Source organism: Pristiophorus japonicus, chromosome 15 (assembly GCF_044704955.1).
Source record: "Pristiophorus japonicus isolate sPriJap1 chromosome 15, sPriJap1.hap1, whole genome shotgun sequence".
NCBI classification, from domain to species: Eukaryota; Metazoa; Chordata; class Chondrichthyes; family Pristiophoridae; genus Pristiophorus; species Pristiophorus japonicus.
Window position 1 is genome coordinate 41,896,169 of NC_091991.1, and position 18,232 is coordinate 41,914,400.

The window sequence follows — 18,232 nt, forward strand, 5'->3', positions numbered from 1 at the left end:
GAGAGAGACGGAGAGTGAGAGGGGGAGAGAGACAGAGAGACAGACAGAGAGGGGGGAAGGGAGACAGGAAGAGGGGAAGGGGGAATAGAGAGGCACGTGTCTCTCTGTACACCCCCCCGTGTCTCTCTGTTTCCCCCCCTCTTGTCTCTATTCCCCCCCCCGTATCTCTCTATCCCTCCCCCCCCGTGTCTCTCTATCCCCCCACCACCCCCCGTGTCTCCCTGTTCCCCGTCCCCATATCTCTCTATACCTCTCCCCCACCCCTCATATACCTGTACAATGGATTATGATCCAAATCATTGAAAATCAAAAATGCAAAATGTTTAGTGTGCCCTTACAAAATAGATATTTTCACAATAAAGATTAACAAATTGCTTTTTGGCAACATTTCATACTTTCCTTCAAAACATACAATTGGAATTTAAAAGGACAGCATTAAAAATGGTACTTCATAGTTGTTTCTCAAGCTGGGCAGTCTTGAATGCAAATCAACTAAGGTGCACAAAAAATAGTCAAAAGGCTAGAACACAATTACAACACAACTCATCAAAGCAAGATGCAAGAATTTCAATCTTTTTGTTCGCTATTAAAACGACTGAATTTGTGCGTACTGGACCATTCTTAGAGCTTTTCTTCTTAGGAAAATGCAGTACTTTTTAAACTGGTGTGAAAATCTGATTTTTGTTAATGGCACTTGTACTAACTATATGAATTTGCTGATCCACAGGTGAGAGTTAAACCATTGTTGTTTAGACTGAGTAAATCCAACATTTATAGTTTTGTTATAAAACCTTTAGTACTTGGGGTTTAATCGGTTTACTCATGGAGTTCACGTCACTTGACAAAACTTTAGTTTGACATTGAGCTATTGAAACGCATTTGTCATTATTATTTATACATCCAGCTGAAGAACTGTGCCAATACATGTATGTAAGTTTATAAATTGAGTGTCTTCTATTTTAAGGTCATGTCAAAACTTTAATGTTCAGGAAGCAGTACTCTTTGTACAAGGTAGCGAAGCAGGTTTTACATGTACCTCACCGACCTGGACCAGGCATGGCAAGGTCCAGGTCAGTGATTGGAGCGTGGGCAGATGCAGCAGGAGCGACGAGATCGGGGTGAAGGAGCGACAAGAGACTGTGGAGGGATGTGATCGTGGCCCAGGGGAGGCGTGAGTTTGGGGCCAGGGGCCCAGGGGCAGCACTGGCCAGCCCACACTGCGATATGTGTGCACACTAGGTCCGTGCAGCAGAGCAGGTCTCCAGTTGTCTTGGGTAATCCTTGCCACTGGACCAAGACCTAGCTCTGTCAAGCCCATGTGGTGGCTGGTGTACAATGGCCACCACACGTTAAAAAAATCCACACACAGGCATCTTCCACCCTTGAGGATGTAGTTCGGGTTCTTCATTCGAAACACCTGTGAACTCATTCTTTTTTTTGGCGTGGAAGCAAGTCATCCTCGTTTCGAGGGACTGCCTATGATGATGATGATTTTACTTTGAAATTTGTTCAGGAATGTCAGCTTTAATTCTAACTCTTTTAAGACTTCTAAAATAAAAAAGAAATTTGTCACAGGACAAAAACTCTGATTTCATAAAAGTGCTTTGCTTAGCTCATGGCCATCTGAGTAAACTCTATTCAGTACTGCTGGAGGGGAAATTCTACACAACTTTGGCTGGGATTTTCTGCAAAGCTGCTCTCACTCCGCAGCTGTAACTTTGTAATCGAAATGCTGTGAAAACCCTACTCATGCGCATAAGCGAAGTTACGGCGACAGAGCAGGAGTAGCTCCGAGGAAAATGTATTGTCGATGTAAAGCTCTGAGTGGCACTTGAATAGCTCCATAGCTTCAAACAGTATTCAATAACGGGAACACAAAAGCAAAATACTGTGGATGCTGGAACCTGAAATAAAAACAGAAAATGCTGGAAATCTCAATGGGTCAGGCAGCATCTGTGGAGAGAGAAATAGAGTTAATGTTTCAGGTCGATGATCCTTCATCAGAACAGGAAACCTGCTATAAATATTCAAAATGTTTGGGGGCGAAATTCAGTAACGCTCCAGGGGGGCTAATTTTAAAAGTTTGAAAGGTTAGCATCAGGCGCAAATGGTTGGTAACTTCTTCAAAACTAGTCTTTAGCGCCCCTGCAAGGCAGGGGATAGTAAATGAGGCACTAATTACCTCAGTGGGGCACTGCAGGGCTGTGAATTGCAGAGCACTATCCAATTTCAAGTGATTTGTATTCAGCAATCCTCCTTCAATCCTTCACACTGGCTGATTCCAGATCTTAAAGGGGAGGTAATATCAAGCTGCACCTGCTCGTTGTCAGCTTTGCTGCACTTGAGAGAGACCTGTGAGCTATTGAAACAACTTTCTGGGATGACTGTAGGAAATCCAGCTGCAAGGGAGAGGGTTAGGCGCTTCAATGATATGGCATTGGAGACAGTGGAGAAAAGGAGGGATTCGCTGCTCCCCGCATCTGAAAGGAGGCCACTGCCACAGGCCTTCGGGGCCATGTGGAGAGAAGTGGCCAAGGAGGTATTGGCCAGCACTGTTGTTAATCGAACCCTGACACAGTGCCGCAAAAAGTTCAATGTCCTCAGTCGGATGGTCAAGGTGAGTACATGCTTCCACACCTCCTGCACACCAGCCTCTGAACCACTGTCTGTGCACACTGAGCAAACCGCCACTCCCTCACCTGAACCACTGTTGTGCACACTGAGCAAACCGCCACTCCCCGACCTGAACCACTGTCTGTGCACACTGAGCAAAGCACCACTCCTCCTCTTGAACCACTGTCTGTGCACACTGAGCAAAGCATCACTCCTCCTCCTGAACCACTGTCTGTGCACACTGAGCAAAGCACCACTCCTCCTCTTGAACCACTGTCTGTGCACACTGAGCAAAGCATCACTCCTCCTCCTGAACCACTGTCTGTGCACACTGAGCAAAGCACCACTCCTCCTCTTGAACCACTGTCTGTGCACACTGAGCAAAGCACCACTCCTCCTCTTGAACCACTGTCTGTGCACACTGAGCAAAGCACCACTCCTCCTCTTGAACCACTGTCTGTGCACACTGGGCAAATCACCACTCCCTCACCAACCAAACATGTGCAGCTACTCACACTCACATCCTCATCTCATGCCTTGCCTACATTCACAGCTATTCAACCATGGCAGACATATCTCCCACATATATAGCTGGATTCTTACTCAACGCAAGTTCCTTTCTTTTGCAGGCCAAGATGGGACATAATAGGAAGGAGCAGCAAATGACTGGCGGGGATGAACCTCAACTGCAGGAGCTCTCTGACCTGGAGAAATAAGTGCTGAGGCTAATTGAGCCGCAGGTGGTGGGCGCCGTGGTCGGCGGAGGTATCGACTCTGCTGGGGGTGACAACGGTATCTTTATCTGCTCTCCTTTTCCCATCCTACTTCCCCATCACACCAGAAGGCTTTATCACTTTCCAGCTCCTGATAGTTTCTGCCTTTCTTGCTCCATTCCTGACCCTCTGCCCTCACCTTAATGTAAGTCTTGTGCCATTTATGCTTTCAGATAATCAGCAAGCAGATATGCAGCCCGTACCTGAGATGCCTCAGCAGCCCCCACCCCGCCACCCCCTCCCCCCACATCACACTGCGGAGGGAGAAGAGGAGGAGGAGGAGGAGGATAACCCAAGCACCGCGTCATTGCATCTCTCACCCGCAGGCACCAGCTCAGAGACTGGCACTATGCGATCCTTAGAGGTTAACATAGCAGAGAGGTCAGCACTGGGTGATGAACCTGGGCCTAATGAGCTGCAGCAAGGTCAAGGGGAAAGGGTACCTTGGGAGCTAGCTCCCCGGAGGGAATGTTCGCGCGCAAGTTCTGCTGCACAGCACTCAGATTAAGGCCTTGATGGGGAATCATGCACCAAAGGGTGATGGCCATGCACTCCAACATGATAGGTGCAATGGCAGGGGTGCCCAAGAGCCTCTCCACTATGGAAAGGAACATGGAGGAGTCTGCCTCCAGCATTTCACAGAGCTCTGCGCACACCATGGAGCCCATCATTTCCAGTCTGCAGGCGATGATGGACTCCCAGAGAGGCCGTGCGGATCCAGACCTCATGACGCATGTCATGGGCGATGTAGCAGCTTCCATTGCAGCACAGGTGGAAGCAACTTCTTAGTGCTGTAATGCAGAAAATGGTTGGTGGCATCGAATTTCAGACTGCTCTCATGCAGTCTCAGTGTGCTTTGGCTGCTGCCATCGCCGCTAGGTCCATTATAGTCCATCGGGAATCTCAGTGTCACAGCAGGCCACCAATCTGTGTTCCATCAGATTGGTGGGGATGCTGAGGTACTGCCCCAGGGGAGTTGCAGTGGATCAGTGGAACAGGAACCTGCTGTCCTCTCTCAGGATAACAGCATTCCTGAGCCCAGCACTGTCACTCCGCCATTGCACGTGTTGTTGCCCATCACCCAGTCAGCCCAGACTGCCGCCGGCCAACCTGAAGTGGTGCAGTCTACAGCCGAGCCTTCCAGGCCCAGAGCTGGTCGAGGGCGTCCTGCAAGGCCATCTGTATTCTCTGGTACTGACACTCAGCAGCCTTCCACCAGTCATACTGCAGCCACAGGGCACACACTGCAGAGGAGCTGTAAAATAGTTAAACCAAGTGCTAAGAAGGGATATAAGGAAATACACAAGGGTGATTGTTAAATATATTTGTTCTTTATGATACTCTTAAATGTTGTGACATAAATTTGAATTTGAATGTTTCAAGTTTGCTGGTGTCTCTCATTTCAGTTATGGGGCTGTGGTATGGAAGGCCAAATTGCTGTGCTGATAGGGATGTCCAGAGGAACTGGGAAGTGGGATGGAATTCAATGGAACCAAAGTGTGATGAGATGGTCATGGATCGCCCTTGCAAAATTGAGATTGTTTGCCTACCTCTTCAATCGCTGGTGTTGCTGCTCCTGCTCGTCTTTTTCCTCTTCCTCTTGCTCCTCCTCTACCTCCTCCTCCTGAGGTGGTGGAGCTATGCCTGGTGGCCCTCACGATGACCAAGTTGTGCAGCATGCACCAGACGATGACAAAGAGGGATACCCGCTCAGCCGAGTACTGGAGGACTCCACCCAAGCGGTCAAGGCAGCAGAACTGTTGCTTGATAACTCCAATGGTCTGCTCAATAATGTGCCTGGTGGCAGCCTGGCTCTCATTGTATAAGGGCTGGGCAGGAGTGTTGGGGTTGAGAAGGGGAGTCATGAGCCAGGTGGACAGTGGATAGCCCTCCGACTAGCCAGCCATGAGCTGGAAGAGAGCTGGCACACTGGTCTGGCACATGATGAATTCATCTTGGCTGCTGCCAGAATAGCTGGCATTGTTGAGGAGGATTTGGTGTGAATTCAGTGAGTGCTACCCTTTGCCATTATGGAATATCTCAGAATAAAAGGAACAGCGGCAGCATGGATACTGTTATGTTCATAATAACGTAATGTAACTGAGTACTGCAGACATGAGTAAGTGTGATCTTAGTCTCTTTATTCTAACTCCAGAGTGCCTGTACAGCATGGGAGGCCTGCTTATATACAGTGCTCCCAAGGGATGCTGGGATCCCTTGGGACTCCAACAGGTACGCCCTCTGGTGGCGGTATGATACTGGTTATATAGGGTTGCATACATAACATCACTCCCTCTCAAGGTCAATAGTACACTTATTTGCAGGGTGAGACAATCTGGGGCCTTTTGCTCCCTAGTCGATTGTCTCAGTACAAATGCAGGTGTAGGTGAGTTGGTTGGTTCTTCGCTGGGCTGCTTTGCAGCTGGCCTTGCTGGGCTGCTGGGGATGGCAAGTTCCGCCTTGTGGTCAACCGTGATGTCGGTTGCCACTTGTTTGTGTGTCGGAGGGTCGAAGTTGATGGTGCCCTCTTCGGATTGCTCGTGGCTGTCTGTGAATCACAGTTTGGTTTGGCCCAAATGCTTTCTGCAAGTTAGTCCATTTGCGAGTTTGACCTGAAACACCCTACTCCCTTCTTTGGCTATGACAGTGCCAGCAAGCCATTTGGGACCATGTCCATAGTTGAGTACAAATACAGGGTCATTGACTTCAATATCGCGTGACAGATTTGTGCGATCATGGTACATGCTTTGCTGATGCCGCCTGTCCTCGACGTGATCATGGAGATCGGGGTGGGCAAGAGAGAGCCGTGTTTTGAGCGCCTTTTCATGAGCAGTTCGGCTGGGGGAACCCCGGTGAGCGAGTGGGGTCTGGTGCGGTAGATGAGCAGGACTCGGGACAAGCGGGTCTTCAGGGAGCCTTCCAACACACGTTTCAAACTTTGCTTGATGGTTTGGAATGTCCGTTTTGCCTGGCCATTGGATGCGGGCTTGAACGGGGCACTTGTGACGTGCTTGATCCCATTGTGGGTCATGAATTCCTTGAATTCAGCACTGGTGAAGCATGGCCCATTGTTGCTGACAAGGACATCAGGCAGGCCGTGTGTGGCAAACATGGCTCGTAGTCTTTCGATGGTGACAGTGGACATGCCTACAGGCATTATTACACACTCAATCCATGTTGAATAAGCATCCACAACAACCAAAAACATTTTGCCTAGAAACGGGTCAGCAATGTCAACGTGGATCCTAGACCAAGGTTTGGAGGGCCATGACCACAAACTTAGCGGTGCCTCCCTGGGTGCATTGCTCAGTTGAGAGCAAGTGTTGCATTGACGCACGCAAGACTCTAAATCTGAGTCGATGCCGGGCCACCACACATGGGATCTGGCTATAGCTTTCATCATTACTATGCCTAGGTGGGCACTGTGTAGGTCATATATGAACATTTCCCTGCCTTTCTTAGGCAAAACCACGCGATTACCCCACAAAAGACAGTCCGCCTGTATGGACATTTCGTCGTTACGCCGCTGGAATGGCTTGATCTCTTCATGCAGCTCTGCCGGGATGCTGGACCAGCTCCCATGGAGGACGCAGTGTTTTACAAGGGACAGTAAAGGATCCTGGCTGGTCCAGGTCCTGATCTGGCAGGCCGTAATGGATGACTTTTCGTTTTCAAATGCATCCATCACCAAGAGCAAGTCTGCAGGCTGTGCCATTTCCACCCCGGCTGTGGGCAATGGTAGCCGACTGAGAGCATCAGCGCAGTTCTCTATGCCTGGTCTGTGGCAGATTACATAGTTATATACAGACAACGTGAGCGCCCACCTTTGGATGCGAGCAGAGGCATTGGTATTAATCCCTTTGCTCTCTGAGAGGCTTATGGTCAGTTTCTAACAAACTTAAGACCAAACAGATACTGGTGCATTTTTTTTACCCCGTAAATGCATGCCAGAGCTTCTTTTTCAATCATGCTGTAGGCCCTTTCAGCCTTGGACAAGCTCCTGGACGCATAAGCGACCGGTTGCAATGTTCCCGATTCGTTTGCTGTTGCAAGACACACCCGACCCCGTACGAAGACACATCGCAAGCTAGCACTAAACGTTTACATGGGTCATACAGAACAAGCAATTTGTTGGAACATAACAGATTTCTGGCTCTCTCAAAAGCAGCCTCTTGTGATTTCCCCCATACCCAGTCATCTCCCTTGTGTAGCAACACATGTCGAGGTTCTAGCAAGGTGCTTAACCCGGGTAGGAAATTACCAAAATAATTGAGGAGTCCCAGGAACGACCGCAGCTCCGTCATGTTCTGTGGTCTCGGCGCATTCTTGATGGACTCCATCTTGTCGTCGTTGGGTCTGATGCCGTCTGCCGTGATTCTTCTCCCTAAGAACTCGACCTCTGGCGCCAGGAAAACACACGTCGAGCGTTTCAACCTGAGTCCCACACGATCTAGCCGACTTAGAACCTCTTCCAGGTTCTTCAAGTGTTCGATGTTGTCCCAACCTGTGATCAATATATCGCCCTGGAAAACCACGGTGCGCGGAACCGACTTTAGCAGGCTCTCCATGTTCCTTTGAAAAATAGCCGCGGCTGATCGAATCCCAAACGGGCATCTATTGTAAATGAACAGACCTTTGTGTGTGTTGATGCAGGTTAGGCCTTTCGAAGATTCCGCCAGCTTCTGCGGCATGTAGGCCGAGGTCAAGTCCAACTTGGTGAACATCTTTCCTCCTGCCAGGGTTGCAAATAGGTCGTCTGCCTTGGGTAGCGGGTACTGGTCCTGCAGCGAGAAACGGTTATAGTCCCCACAAATTCTGACCGTGCCATTGCCCTTGAGGACCGGAACAATCAGACTGGCCCACTCGTTGAACTCCACCGGCGCGATGATGCCTTCTCACTGCAGCCTTTCCAGCTCGATCTCAACTTTCTCTCGCATCATATATGACACCGTCCGTGCCTTGTGGTGGATGGGTCGTGTACCGGGAACCAAATGGATCTGCACCTTTGCCCCCGAGAAACTTCCGATGCCTGGCTCAAACAACGACAGAAACTTGCTCAGAACTCTCGTCGTCGGACAAGAGCGCTCGGATGTCGTCCCAGTTCCAGCGGATTTTCCCCAGTCAGCTTCTGTCGAACAGTGTGGGGCCATCACCTGGTACAATCTACAGTGGGAGTTCGTGCACTGCTCCATCATAGGAGACTTTTACTGCTGCGGTGCCAATTACAGGGATCAGCTCTTTAGTGTAAGTTCTCAGCTTGGTAGGAATGGGGTACGCTTGGGCCTGTGTGCCTTGTTGCACCACAGCCTGTCGAAGGCCTTTTTGCTCATGATAAGACTGACTCGCACCCGGTCCAGTTCCATGAATACTGGAATTCTGTCCAGTTCAACTTTTAACATGATCGGTGGACATTTCGTGGTGAAGGTGTGTGTAAAGGTCGAAAGTCCAGTGCTACACAAAAAAAGGCACCTGGTAACAAGGAAACAGAGCATGGGATCATCCCATACACCCTTTTAATCGAACTTTGGCCAAGGCAAGCCGCAGGAAGAAAGACAGGCTGGGAAGGATGTCTGTGGCCAGACACTATGTGAATTCAGGGGGCCACAGGCAGGCTGAGAAGCCAGCCAATCCCAGGAAAGTGCATCCTGGGCTGGCCAATCAGTGAATCGAGCCGGGCCAGAAGCAGGGAAATCCTCGACCAATGGGGAATACCCGGCCCATTTTGTAAAGGAGAGCTTACCTGGATCTAATCAAGGAGAAGGGCCCATCACCAGCCCATTACCCATGTATATAAAGACAATAGGAAAGGCCAACACCTCGGTGCATCCCAACCCTGACACAATAGCCAGCCAGACTATCAGGCATCGAGGTGCACAAGAAACAATGCTTTACCTTAACACCTCATCCCCACCTCGACTCAAACAATGAGACACTGATTCAGTTTGGGCGTGAAAAAGGCCGTAACCGAACCGGGTATAAAGGTGAGAGCTGGCAGCACTTGAAGAACACAGACAAGGGGACCTGACGACACCTCGAAGGAGGGGAGAGGGACTCAGCCTCGCAAAAGAACGACCCAGGCTAAAGAACTTCGGAGCGGCCAAAGACAACTGCCACCAGCGGACCTAGACTCCATCCGTGTGCTGAACCAGCGACCGAAAACCAAGGAAGAGGAAAAGGGGGGGGCCCAACCTTGCCCTAAGCAACCGAGCCGCACACCAGGACCGTGCTCCGAGGCCCACCGACTGGATAACCGACGACCGAGGTGACCGGAGAGGCAACATTCACCCCAGTCCATACCGACAACTCACCCGGCCGAAAAGAAACACAACTGCGATCCCATACCACCTCCGAGGATAACTGGAGCAAATCCGATTTAAGGTGGGACCCACTATACCCATCAAAGGAAACTGAGTATCACCCTGGAGTCTTCTCCCAACTGTCAGCTTAGGCTAGTTAGGTGTAAAAGAGGGGGTGGGTGATAGAGTGGGTATAAGTATTTTAAACTTGTGTAGAAATTCGTTGTGTCCGTTCCTCCCATAAACCTTTTTTTTTTCTATAGTTCAAAGTGGTTCAACAAGCCAGTGCGTCGTCCTTGTATTTTACTTGGTCCACACTTTGGGAGCTCGCACCAATTTTATTATGTGTGTATCAATTTTGTGTTGTCTTTAGAAACTTAACCTTGTTTAAACGCTCACATGGGTTTTAATAAAATAGGACTTACCTGACTTTTCCAGGAACATTTCTTGTCTTTTGCATCTCTGAGTGTTTTATTGTGGGAAGCTCATTATCCACCTAAATTCTGAGGTCAGAACCAGATAGGGGTGCAGGACGCCTCAAAACATCAAGGTTGCGATTGGGTAGAAGCAGCCTCAGGCCTATTAGTGGTATCAAACATATCACTAAGCTGTAATTGGGTATAAGCAGAAAAGGGGTCCACTGGTGATAGCAACTCAAATCACCATAGACTGAAGGTTGCGCCAGGTCACAAGCAACAGTTGAAGGAAAAACCCCGACATGTGTACCCAGTACACTTCTGCCTCCTCAGTTCGAGTCTCGAGTTCAGCCTGATCCACCATGGATTGATCTTCCTCTGCAATGTGGTGGTTTGCATGGTTTGCAGCTCATCTGCACATTCACTGGAGGTGTCCCATTGTTCCATAGTCTTTGCACGCATAGTGTTTGAAGCGACATTGATGGGCTCGATGATCACCTCCACAGTGTCAACAAAGTATTAACTGCCTCGCATTAACGTTTGATGGCGGACTCTGGGTCATCTGAAGTCATGCAGCTGCAGGCGTGTACGTTCTGCTATATGCATTCCTGCCTGAAAACGACGTTACTTTGTGTACAGTACTTGCCAAAACCTCTTTATGCTGCAAAATTTGTTTGGTGTTATCGCTGGAGGACATAAATGCCTGGGCTGTCGTTATGGCTTTGCTCAGGTTCGGTGTTTCAACAGTCAATAGTTTGCGAAGGATAACCTCATGGCCAATGCCAAGCACAAAAAAGTCTCTTAGCATTTGCTCCAGGAGTCCATCGAATTCGCAATATCCTGCAAGGCGCCTTAGTTCGGCGACGTAGCTCTCCACTTCCTGGCCTTCAGACCGTTGACATGTGTAAAATCGATACCTTGCCGTCAGAATGCTCTCCTTCGGATTTAGGTGGTCCCGAACCAGTGTACACCGTTCTTCATACAATTTGGTTGTTGGTTTCACCGGAGCAAGAAGATTCTTCATGAGGCCATAGGTTGTTGCCCCGCAGACGGTGAGGAGAATCTCCCTTCGTTTGGCAGCGTTCTCGTCCCCTTCCAGCTCGTATTGGTCGAGTCGCTCCACGAAGGGCTCCCAATCATCCCCTTCTGAGAATTTCTCCAGGATACCAACAGTTCTCTGCATTGTTGCGTGATTGTTCTTTATCTTGTCGCCAGTTGTTATGTTCATTGTAAAGTAATTTAATTGAGTAATGTAGACATGAGTAAGTGTGACCTTAGCTCCTTTATTCAAACTCCCAGAGTGTTGGTACAGCATGGGAGGCCTGCTTATATACAGTGCTCCCAAGAGATGCTGGGATCCCTTGGGACTCCAACAGGTGGTATAATACTGGTTACATAGGGTTGCATACATAACAGATACAAAATTGGCTAAGTGACAGGAAACAGATAGTATTAGTGAGCAGTTGTTTTTCGGACCGGAGGAAGGTACACAGTACTGTTTCTCAGGGGTCGGTACTAGGACCATTGCTTTTCTTGATATATATTAATTACTTGGACTTGGGTGTAGAGGGCACAATTTCAAAATGTGCAGATGAAATAAAATTGAAAGTATAATGAACAGTGAGGAAGATAGTAATAGACCTCAAGAGGACATAGACAGGCTGGTGGAATGGGCAGACACATGGCAGATGAAATTTAACGCAGAAAAGTATGAAGTGACACATTTTGGTAGGAAGAACAAGGAGAGGCAATATAAACTAAAGGATACAATCCTAAAGGGGATGCATGAACAACGAGACCTGGGGGTATATGTGCACAACTTGTTGAAGGTGGCAGGGCAGGTTGAGAAGACAGTTAAAAAGTATGGGATCCTGGGCTTCATAAATAGAGGCATAGAGAACAAAAGCAAGGAAGTTATGATGAACCTTTATAAAACACTGGTTCGGCTTCAACTGGAATATTGTGTCTAATTCTATGCACCACACTTTAAGAAGGATGTGAAGGTCTTAGAGAGGGTGCAGAAAAGATTTATGAGAGTGATTCCTGGGATGAGGGATTCAGTTACGTGGATAGATTTAGAGCAGAGAAGTTAGAGAAGAGTGAGAGGAAATTTAATAGAGATGTTCAAAATCATGAAGGGTCTACACAGAGTAGAGAGAGAGAAACTGTTCCCATTGGCGGAAGGGTCGAGAACCAGAGAACACGGATTCATGGTGATTGGTAGACGAACCAAAGGCGACATGAGGAAGAACTTTTTTACACAGTGAGTGGTTAGGATCTGGAATGCACTGCCAATCATGGCTTTCAAAAAGGAATTGGATCAGTACCCGAAGGAAAAAAAATGCTGGGCTACGGGGAAAGGGATGTGTGGGGGTTGGGGTGGGACTAGCTGAATTGGTGTTCCAGAGAGTTGACACTAGCTTGACAGGCCGAATGACCTTTTTCTGTGCAGTAATCATTCTATGATTCTATGATTCTATAAGGATAGGAATTTTCCCAAGAGATAGGAGGGAAACTTAAGTTGGATCAGTATCATTAGCTTTAATGTACATATTACATATATTTTCTTCTTATTTTTGCACTTTATACTGAAACTATATTCATCATTAGATAATAGAAACATAGAAACTAGGTGCAGGAGTAGGTCATTCGGCCCTTCGAGCCTGCACCGCCATTCAATGAGTTCATGGCTGAACATGCAACTTCAGTATCCCATTCCTGCTTTCTCGCCAGACCCCTTGATCCCCCTAGTAGTAAGGACTACATGTAACTCCTTTTTGAATATATTTAGTGAATTGGCCTCAACAACTTTCTGTGGTAGAGAATTCCACAGGTTCACCACTCTCTGGGTGAAGAAGTTTCTCCTCATCTCGGTCCTAAACGGCTTACCCCTTATCCTTAGACTGTGACCCCTGGTTCTGGACTTCTCCTGCATCTAACTGTCTAAACCCGTCAGAATTTTTTTCTATGAGATCCCCTCTCATTCTTCTGAACTCCAGTGAATACAAGCCCAGTTGATCCAGTCTTTCTTGATATGTCAGTCCCGCCATCCCGGGATTCAGTCTGGTGAACCTTCGCTGCACTCCCTCAATAGCAAGAATGTCCTTCCTCAAGTTAGGAGATCAAAACTGTACACAATACTCCAGGTGTGGCCTCACCAAGACCCTGTACAACTATAGTAACATCTCCCTGCCCCTGTACTCAAATCCCCTCGCTATGAACATAAGAACATAAGAATTAGGAACAGGAGTAGGCCATCTGGCCCCTCAAGCCTGCTCCGCCATTCAAAAAGATCATGGCTGATCTGGCCGTAGACTCAGCTCCACTTACCCGCCTGCTCCCCATAACCCTTAATTCCCTTATTGGTTAGAAATCTATCGATCTGTGATTTGAATAAATTCAATGAGCTAGCCTCAACTGCTTCCTTGGGCAGAGAATTCCACAGATTCACAACCCTCTGGGAGAAGAAATTCCTTCTCAACTCGGTTTTAAATTGGCTCCCCCGTATTTTGAGGCTGTGCCCCCTAGTTCTAGTCTCCCCGACCAGTGGAAACAACCTCTCTGCCTCTGTCTTGTATATCCTTTCATTATTTTAAATGTTTCTATAAGATCACCCCTCATCCTTCTGAACTCCAACGAGTAAAGACCCAGTCTACTCAATCTATCATCATAAGGTAACCCCCTCATCTCCGGAATCAGCCTAGTAAATCGTCTCTGTACCCCCTCCAAGGCTAGTATATCCTTCCTTAAGTAAGGTGACCAAAATTGCACGCAGTACTCCAGGTGCGGCCTCACCAATACCCTGTACAGTTGCAGCAGGAAATCCCTGCTTTTGTACTCCATCCCTCTCGCAATGAAGGCCAACATTCCATTCGCCTTCCTGATTACCTGCTGCACCTGCAAACTAACTTTTTGGGATTCATGCACAAGGACCCCCAGGTCCCTCTGCACCGCAGCATGTTGTAATTTCTCCCCATTCAAATAATATTCCCTTTTACTGTTTCTTTTCCCAAGGTGGATGACCTCACATTTTCTAACATTGTATTCCATCTGCCAAACCTTAGCCCATTTGCTTAACCTATCTAAACCTCTTTGCAGCCTCTCTGTGTCCTCTACACAACCCGCTTTCCCACTAATCTTTGTGTCATCTGCAAATTTTATTACACTACACTCTGTCCCCTCTTCCAGGTCATCTATGTATATTGTAAACAGTTGTGATCCCAGCACCGATCTCTGTGGCACACCACTAACCACCGATTTCCAACCCGAAAAGGACCCATTTATCCCGACTCTCTGCTTTCTGATGGCCAGCCAATTCTCGATCCATGCTAATACATTTCCTCTGACTCCGCGTACCTTTATCTTCTGCAGTAACCTTTTGTGTGGCACATTATCGAATGCCTTTTGGAATTCTAAATACACCACATCCATCGGTACACCTCTATCCACCATGCTCATTATATCCTCAAAGAATTCCAGTAAATTAGTTAAACATGATTTCCCCTTCATGAATCCATGTTGCGTCTGCTTGATTGCACTATTCCTATCTAGATGTCCCACTATTTTTTCCTTAATGATAGCTTCAAGCATTTTCCCCACTACAGATGTTAAACTAACCGACCTATAGTTACCTGCCTTTTGTCTGCCCCCTTTTTTTAAACAGAGGCATTACATTAGCTGCTTTCCAATCCGCTGGTACCTCCCCAGAGTCCAGAGAATTTTGGTAGATTATAATTAATGCATCTGCTATAACTTCCGGCATCTCTTTTAATACCCTGGGATGCATTTCATCAGGACCAGGGGACTTGTCTACCTTGAGTCCCATTAGCCTGTCCAGCACTACCTCCCTAGTGATAGTGATAGTCTCAAGGTCCTCCCTTCCCACATTTCCGTGACCAGCAATTTTTGGCATGGTTTTTGTATCTTCCACTGTGAAGACCGAAGCAAAATAATTGTTTAAGGTCTCAGCCATTTCCACATTTCCCATTATTAAATCCCCCTTCTCATCTTCTCAGGGACCAACATTTATTTTAGTCACTCTCTTCCGTTTTATATATCGGTAGAAGCTTTCACTATCTGTTTTTATGTTTTGCGCAAGTTTACTTTCGTAATCTATCTTTCCTTTCTTTATTGCTGTCTTAGTCATTCTTTGCTGTCGTTTAAAATTTTCCCAATCTTCTAGTTTCCCACTAACCTTGGCCACCTTATACGCATTGGTTTTTAATTTGATACTCTCCTTTATTTCCTTGGTTATCCACGGCTGGTTATCCCTTCTCTTCCCGCCCTTCTTTTTAACTGGAATATATTTTTGTTGAGCACTATGAAAGAGCTCTTTAAAAGTTCTCCACTGTTCCTCAATTGTTTCACCATTTAGTCTGTGTTCCCAGTCTACTTTAGCTAACTCTGCCCTCATCCCACTGTAGTCCCTTTTGTTTAAGCATAGTACGCTTGTTTGAGACACTACTTCCTCACCCTCAATCTGTATTACAAATTCAACCATACTATGATCACTCATTCCGAGAGGATCTTTTATTGGAGATCGTTTATTATTCCTGTCTCATTACACAGGACCAGATCTAAGATAGCTTGCTCCCTTGTCGGTTCTGTAACATACTGTTCTAAGAAACAATCCCATATGCATTCTATGAATTCCTCCTCAAGGCTACCCTGTGCGATTTGATTTGACCAATCGGCATGTAGGTTAAAATCCCCCATGATTACTGCCGTTCCTTTTTCACATGCCTCTATTATTCCCTTGATTATTGTCCGCCCCACCGTGAAGTTATTATTTTGGGGCCTATAAACTACGCCCACCAGTGACTTTTTCCCCTTACTATCTCTAATCTCCACCCACAATGATTCAACATTTTGTTCATTAGAGCCAATATCATCTCTCACAACTGCCCTGATATCATTCTTTATTAACAGAGCTACCCCACCTCCTTTCCCTTCTTGTCTATCCTTCCGAATTGTCAGATACCAGTGTATGTTTAATTCCCAGTCTTGGCCACCCTGCAACCACGTTTCTGTAATGGCCACCAAATCATACTCTTTTGTAATGATTTGTGCCGTCAACACATTTGCTTTATTTTGAATGCTGCGTGCGTTTAGGTAGAGTGTTTTAATACTAGTTTTTAAACCATGATTTTTAGTTTTGACCCCTCCTGCAGCCCCTTTATATTCATACATATTGTCCCTTCCGATCAGCTTGTGGTTTACACTTACCCCAATGCTACTCTGCTCTGTTGCCTCCTGCCTTTTGCATTCTTTCTTGGGGTCCTGTTCATCTGCGCTCTCACCCACTCTAACTAGCTCAGAGCCCTCTCCTGGGTTCCGAATACTCATTGCAGTGAGGCACCGAGCTTTCAGGCTTGCCTTTTTATTACACGCCATTTGCTTTCTTAACCGCCTGCTGTACCTGCATGCCAACCTTCAATGACTGATGTACCATGACACCCAGGTCTCGTTGCACCTCCCCTTTTCCTAATCTGTCACCATTCAGATAATAGTCTGTCTCTCTGTTTTTACCACCAAAGTGGATAACCTCACATTTATCCACATTATACTTCATCTGCCATGCATTTGCCCACTCACCTAACCTATCCAAGTCACTCTGCAGCCTCATAGCATCCTCCACGCAGCTCACACTGCCACCCAACTTAGTGTCATCCGCAAATTTGGAGATACTACATTTAATCCCCTCGTCTAAATCATTAATGTACAATGTAAACAGCTGGGGCCCCAGCACAGAACCTTGCGGTACCCCACTAGTCACTGCCTGCCATTCTGAAAATTACCCATTTACTCCTACTCTTTGCTTCCTGTCTGACAACCAGTTCTCAATCCACGTCAGCACACTACCCCCAATAACTTTGCACATTAATCTCTTGTGTGGGACGTTGTCGAAAGCCTTCTGAAAGTCTAAATACAACACATCAACTGCTTCTCCCTTGTCCACTCTACTGGAAACATCCTCAAAAAATTCCAGAAGATTTGTCAAGCATGATTTCCCTTTCACAAATCCATGCTGACTTGGACCTATCATGTCACCTCTTTCCAAATGCGCTGCTATGACATCCTTAATAATTGATTGCATCATTTTACTCACTACCGATGTCAGGTTGACCAGTCTATAATGGTTAATACAGCATTATAGTTCGCTGACTACACGATTAGCCGTCGACTGTGCCGGAAAACATTGCTTTGCATGAAACATACCTATATACTGCATAATATCTTGCATCTTCGTGCTTTTATTGCTTGGACCATTCAGGAACAGACTTCTAACACATTCGGCAGAAATGTGTAGAATTAAATTACTTTACAATATGTTGCATAATAATTCACTTTGCTACAGCAATTGAGAGGGACCAGAAAGAAGTTGAAAAATAGCAAAGGGAATGAAAACATTCTCCTCTCCAATACTGGCTGTGTCTCCTGGTGGAAACCTATCATGAACAATCGCTGTAGCTCCGGAAGCTGTCAGTGTTCAAAAAAAAGTCAATGGGCTAAAAATCCATTCTAGCCTAGGAATGGGCGGTATCATTTGAAAAGTTTGAGAATTAGTGCAAGTTGCACGCAAAATTTATTCTCACTGCTCAACGAAATATTTGGAGCCCTAATTCAATTCTTAAAGGCCTAGCTCATTGGTGTTACACTCAAAGGTGGACCAATATCGGGTGCAGTCAAATCGCATATCATCATTGTCACAGGCTTTTCCCAATACTTAAAGAGGAGGTTCATTGATACTGCAGCAGCTCAGTCTCAACAAGGAGACGCACAACAAACAGGAGGAGCCGATGTGTTTATGGCAGATCCACCTCAGTCAGGTGATCTGAGTGATTGAATGTTTCAACAAATGCTACATACCACCATCTGTACCACAAGCTTCACACACTGCCCAAAGCACCACACCCCCAGCACTCACCCACCAACAGTCTCTGCCTACCAACACTCACACCCACATCTCACGCCTTTCACACAATGACAGCTACTCAACTATGGCAGGCACAAGATTATTAGAATTAATGTGATATGTTTATGCTTAAATTTATTCATGGAGTTTGCAATATTTTGTGGTCTCTCTCATTTCACCTTTGTGCCCTAGAAGATGCTGTGATATGGCATGACACAG

General features: G+C 46.9%; 1 protein-coding gene across 2 annotated transcripts in view; it reads right to left on the minus strand.

Moving 5' to 3' along the window:
• mdfic (MyoD family inhibitor domain containing) overlaps positions 1-18,232 on the minus strand; it is a 196,704-nt gene that overhangs the window by 65,538 nt on the left and 112,934 nt on the right. The gene's annotated exons all lie outside the window — the stretch shown is intronic.